Source organism: Ranitomeya variabilis, chromosome 6 (genome assembly GCF_051348905.1).
Source record: "Ranitomeya variabilis isolate aRanVar5 chromosome 6, aRanVar5.hap1, whole genome shotgun sequence".
NCBI lineage: Eukaryota > Metazoa > Chordata > Amphibia > Anura > Dendrobatidae > Ranitomeya > Ranitomeya variabilis.
The window spans coordinates 315,406,508-315,412,507 of record NC_135237.1 but is presented as its reverse complement, the minus strand read 5'-3'; the positions used below and the strand labels follow the sequence as shown (position 1 = coordinate 315,412,507).

Genomic DNA, 6,000 nt, shown 5'->3' with positions numbered 1-6,000 from the left:
CTGTTGCAACTTTTTTTTTTTTTTTTTTTCACTATGGCTCCCACAATAACAGTCCTTGTGATATGATGTGATAGGTGTTGTCATCCGCTCCGCCACTATTATAGTGTTTCCTCCTCCACTAATCCTGTTATTTATATGTATTGTATTTATATTTGATTACTCAGTTTGAATTATATATTTTGATAATATAAATAAAATTATACAATTTTTAAATAAAATGCGTATTGGGACTTGTATACTCCGTTCTGTTGTTTTGTAGCAAGGTAACTTCCAGCACAATTCCACCAACAATTTAGAGACTAAACCAAAGCTTAATCTTCATGCCGCATCATTTTGTCCTTTTACGTTGCAGTCATATAAGCCAGAGAACATACATTCCCCTGGGATACCACAAGCTAATCCTGCAATTATGACCAGCAGATCGGACATGTCTGTCTTTGCCAGATACATGATTCACAGGGACCATTAGTCTCTCAAAGTTTGATGATCGAGCCTGGAAGTCAAGCTTTCAAACAGCAATCTAAGACTTTTAACTCACCACCAATGAACAAGTGGATTTGCTTGTTAACTGGTTAGACCCAGAATAAGCAAAGTGTATCAAGACAATAAGAGCTGTTCTAGTGGACAAATCAGATGCATGTCTTATTGCAGTATGGGAGAGACTGGAACAAACCTATGGCAGCTCAGAAGTCATAGAACGCGCTTTATTTAAGAGATTTGAGAACCTTACCAAAGATAAGTAACAAAGACCACTGAAAACTTCATGATCTAAGCTACCTACTAGAGGAAATAGAATAGGCAAAATTAGACCCATGGCTTTCGGGACTGAATTACTTTGAAATTCTATATAAAAAAACAGTAGCGCTTGCACCCTCTAAAACCTGAAGCAGATGGTGTTACGGTACCACCCGTCCATAACTGAATCAATAAATATGATAAAAAAGGAAAGCTATCTGCGCTGGATTAGAGTTTTGTATTCCTTGTGGGGACCCAAGTTAATGACTACTAAAAATAACAATCGCAATATAAAAGGGGTGAATAAATAAATTCCAACGTTAATACAACCACTGTAAGAGATATTAAAAGTATACCATAAAAAATCCCTGACGAAGGAGCATGTCTGTCTCTGAAACGCGTAGGATTTGGTCCCATACGCACTCCTTAGCCTGTCACGTGAGCAATCACGTGACCGTGACGTCACGCAAGGTCCTGCAACAGCAGAGTACCTAGCGCCTTAGCCTAGCAACGCTGACCTACTCTACAGAACACGCGAGCGCAGGATCTTCTGCCACCGGCCGGGGCAGTGCCTGCAGCCCGCTATCCTAAAGGCAATACGTGGCATTCACTTGATCTTACCCTCTTCTGGTAACGTAATTGCACGTGGTTACGGAAGATCGTGTATCACCACGGCAGTCTTACCTGTTACTGCTGAAGGCAACATACGGCACTCATTTGATCTCGTCTCCTTCTTTTGGGCAACGCAAGTGAATCTAACCACGGAAGACTGTACCTCACAGTGAGAGCCTCACCAGGTATACATTTTATTTATTGATGCTCCCCCCTTTTTTATGGTATACTTTTAATATCTCTTACAGTGGTTGTATTAACGTTGGAATTTATTTATTTACCCCTTTTATATTGCGATTGTTATTTTTAGTAGTCATTAACTTGGGTCCCCACAAGGAATACAAAACTCTAATCCAGCGCAGATAGCTTTCCTTTTTTATCATCTGAATTACTTTGACACTAGTGATGGGCGAACGCTAAAATGCCCGGCTGCTCGTTGCTCATTGGGCAATGAGCCCAATGTAAGTCTATGGGAAACTCGAGCATTTTTGCCGCAATCCCCCAAGGGGCCCTTTTAGGGTCTAAAAACATCTGAAATCGATGGGAAAAGTGCTCAAATGACACAGGAAGATCATGGGGAAAACCCCTGGAAGCATTTCTGACTCCTAGGTCACAGTTGTCAGAGTGTGACGCCACTTTTACAGGCGCACACTAAAACATACAATAATAAAATCAAAATGGATTTTCCTGGGAAATAGGTTAAGGTACATCCTTTCCATTGTAATAATTTGTATGTAAGGCATAATAAAGACCCCCCAAAAAAAGTACCTCCACCACTTGGGCTATGTTCGCACATAGCGTTTTTGATGTGTTTTTCTACTTTAACATTGCTTTCAAACAATACAAATGCATTCACTAGGAAATGTCATTTTAACATTTAGCAACCTTAGCTGGCCATGTGGTGTATGAAACATCATCAGGCACATCTTGTTTCATATATGAAGGAGAGACTCTTAAAGTCACAAAGCCTATTTTTATAGGGGCATCAGGCGGCATTAAGATTCTTAAAGGGCCATTATTAAACAGTGGGTCTCCAATACTGTTATTGCCTATGCAGTGAGTGGCTGGGCTGCCAAACAATAGGACGCACCACAATAACCCTTTCATGAGACGTACAGGAGGGCCTCCTGAAAAAATGTTCCCATTAAAAGAAAGTGGGTCTACCATAGTGTTTGCCTACGCATTGAATGCAAGGCTTGCCCTGCCACAAAGTTACATGCACCCCAATAAGCCTTTGAACCCATGTACTGGATGGTCACAGGAAAACCAAGTTCACATTACTCATTTGGTACTGCCATACTGGTCCCTATGCATTGAATGCAAGGACTGCCCTGCCCCAAAGTTACACGCATGCCAATAAGTCTTTGAGCCAACATACTGGATGGCCACAGGAAAACCTATTTCACATTATTCATTTGGTACTGCCATACTGTTTTTCTATGCATTGAATGCAAAGCCTGCCTTGCCCCAAAGTTACATGCACTTCAATAAGCCTTTGAGTCTACTGTACGTACTGGATGGCCACATGAAAGCAAAGTTCACATTATTATAATTTTGTGAAGTCACATAAAGATTGCCCATGAAGTGAATACAAGGCCTGCCCCAAATTTGCACACACTCCAATCACCCAAGGAAGAAATGTGGAGGATGGCCTCCAAAAAATTATTTCCTTGTTTAAAGGAGCGGGTCTCCTCTACTTGTAATGCCCATACTCTAAGTGTATGGGCTGACAAATATTTCCCCCTGGGGGGTATGCATCAACCTACTGTGTAAACATTTTTTATAATGGCATCATAAACACCCTTGACAACAGTAACATGGCTGTTGCAGCACTGAACACATTCACCATGGTGATCTACTGGTGGTGTCTTTACAGACATTGAGGAAGGTCTCCAAAAAATGTTTTCCCAGTTTAAAGTAGCGCGGCTCTTATACTTGTAATGCTCATACACTAAGTGTATGGGCTGACTAACATTTCACCCTGGGGGGAAGCATCAACATAGTGTGGGCATCATAAACACCCAGTTGCTGCTGGGAAGGTGCAGGTTTTTTTGCAGAAATATGGTGGATGAGTCGTGTGATGAAGTGATCAGGAAAAGGGGCATGGTGACGGCAGGAATGGGGACGTACAGGATTATTAACAGCAGGGGCTATTAGAGGTATGAGATCCAGGATCCAGCCTATAATAATAATCTTTATTTTTTAATAATCTTTAATTTTATATAGCGCTAACATATTACCCAGCGCTTTACAGTTTGCACACATTATCATCACTGTCCCCAATGAGGCTCACAATCTAAATTCCCTATCAGTATGTCTTTGGAATGTGGGAGGAAAGCGGAGTGCCCGGAGGAAACTCACGCAAACACAGAGAGAACATACAAACTCTTTGCAGATGTTGCCCAAGGTGGGATTAGAACCCAGGACTCCAGCGCTGCAAGGCTGCTGTGCTAACCACTGCGCCACCGTGCTGCCCATATAAAGCCTATAATGATTAGTAATTTACCCATTTAACAGAATGTGTTTGATGCCCGTCAGAAGTTGCGCATCTGAAGCTTGGCATAAAAGATGCCCTTAAGAAATAGGTTGCCAAAGACGCAGGTGTCTGTATAAAGAGTAAAGTGCAAGAAGCTGGTAAGATGCTTAATTCTAGAAAGCAGCAGATTATAGGAAAACTAAACAAAGTGATGGATGCTCATTTAAAGCTAATTTTAAAGCTGAGTGCACCGGCTGTAACTATCAACACACCTGTAGCTCAAGATTCTTCATCTTCACCCATACATCTTACCAAGAATATCCAAATGTCAAATCCTAAAAAAAAAAATTCCGGTGTTACAAACACTGTTAAAGCAAGGCCAATAAACGTAGTTAACCACAACCCTGGGAAACAAAAGATTTCCTATTGATAAGATAGGGACGATGGTGGTATTGATGACATCTTTGAACTTTCCAACATGACCACCAAGAAGATAAAGATCACAGCTTCAAACAATGTGCAAAAAAGGCCGTGAATGTCTTGAAAATCTTTTTCTCTTGTGCAAACTTTACCTCTTACTAAAGTGGTACAGAATGATGCATACACAGCTTCCATGTCTACTCAGCACCAGACACCTTTATTGCACACAAAGGCTCTAACTAATGTGTCACGTACACTTGTCACACAGAAGACCAGTTCATCAGTAGGGCCCACTCCAAAAGAGTCTGCCTTTAGCCCTTTAGAAGGCCAAAAAATTACTATTTATAACTTGCATCTATGAGTCACAGAGGAAGATAGCATGGAGCTTTTCTTTGTATGCGGTGCTTTGAAGCGCAACTGCTTGTTGGGTTGCTGAGTTGCAGAGGTTGTGTTTGTAAGAAAGGAAGATGCAATTGGTGTCTAGAAAAAAATGTAACAACAGATACCTAGATGGACAACCAATGAAATGCAATCTTCCTACGAATGGTGCTGTGGTAACATCAGAACTGCCCATACTTCTAAGATTAAGTGACACAACATCAAAGAAGGAAGGTGAATCTAGAAGAAACACAACATCCTCCTCCTTCAGTGTTGCTTAAAATCCTCCAGCTGAAGTTGATCTTGATACTATCTTAAAAGCACTCTTTCAATCCTGAGGGTAATCATCATTCATCCAACCACCTGCATTTCAGATTAAGCTATGATGACACCAACACAACTTGGAGATTGTAAAAAGAGAGATTCACAATTCACATATGGGCCCAGAGACAACTTTAAATAAAAAAATCAGTTTTCTATTTGGTTTTAGTTTAGCACTGATGATCAACAGCAGGTAGTTTATGTTTGAAGAAGTCTGCCATCAGACATTGACAATTTATCCTGTTCACAGCATTGTAGTACAGTTCACCTTGGTTGTGGGCCAGTTGCGTTATTGCATCATGAATTTCCGTTTTCCCCTTGCTCTAGTATTGTAATACAGCATGATTATGGTTCTACAGTTCTGTCAAGGGAGGCTAAATAAATGTTGAATAACTTGTTTACATTTCTTCAAAAATCTGTTTAAACTTAAAAGATAAGCTTTTTTGTTTTGTAGTTTTAATATCTGGATTCCTACAAATGGATCTGAAGACCTTCATAATCCTTTAAATGGGGGTGAATTATTAAGTGTCCACCGACTGTGTTTTAGACAAATATTTTTTTGTGCCTAATTAATATTTCACATAGTTCAAATGTGATTCAGAACTGTTAAATCGTAGGCAATAGTTATTGCCCTGCAGCTGAAGCATTTTGCGATATCTGTGATCTCAAGGCAATGAAATGCTGAAGGGTAGCATTGAGCGACTTTTGCTTTTTTAGGATCAAGTCGGGTTTCGTGAAACCCGACTTCCTCGAAAGTCGGATCGTGTGAAATCGGCCGATTATTGTGAAAAGTCGGGGGGCCGACCGAAACACGAAACCCAAACACGAAACCCAATGCAAGTCAATGGGTAATTTTTTTTTTAATTTTTTCTCTCTCTCTCTCGCTGGACAGAGTGTAAATCAATACATTCCTCGGACTGTGTAAATCGCTACATCCAAAATGGTAAGATGGCGTTCATACCTCCACCCCCTGTGACGCCGCAGAAAGCAAGACAAGACCTATGTCATCATGCTGCCCACACTCCTTCATTGGCTGAAAAAATGGCGGTTAAAGCATC

The 6,000-nt window shown here is 40.7% G+C and overlaps 1 pseudogene; it reads left to right on the top strand.

The window, feature by feature from the left end:
* The first annotated feature begins 4,208 nt into the window (after window positions 1–4,208).
* LOC143781127 (polymerase delta-interacting protein 3 pseudogene) lies at window positions 4,209–5,007 on the top strand (annotated as a pseudogene).
* Window positions 5,008–6,000: the final 993 nt, after the last annotated feature.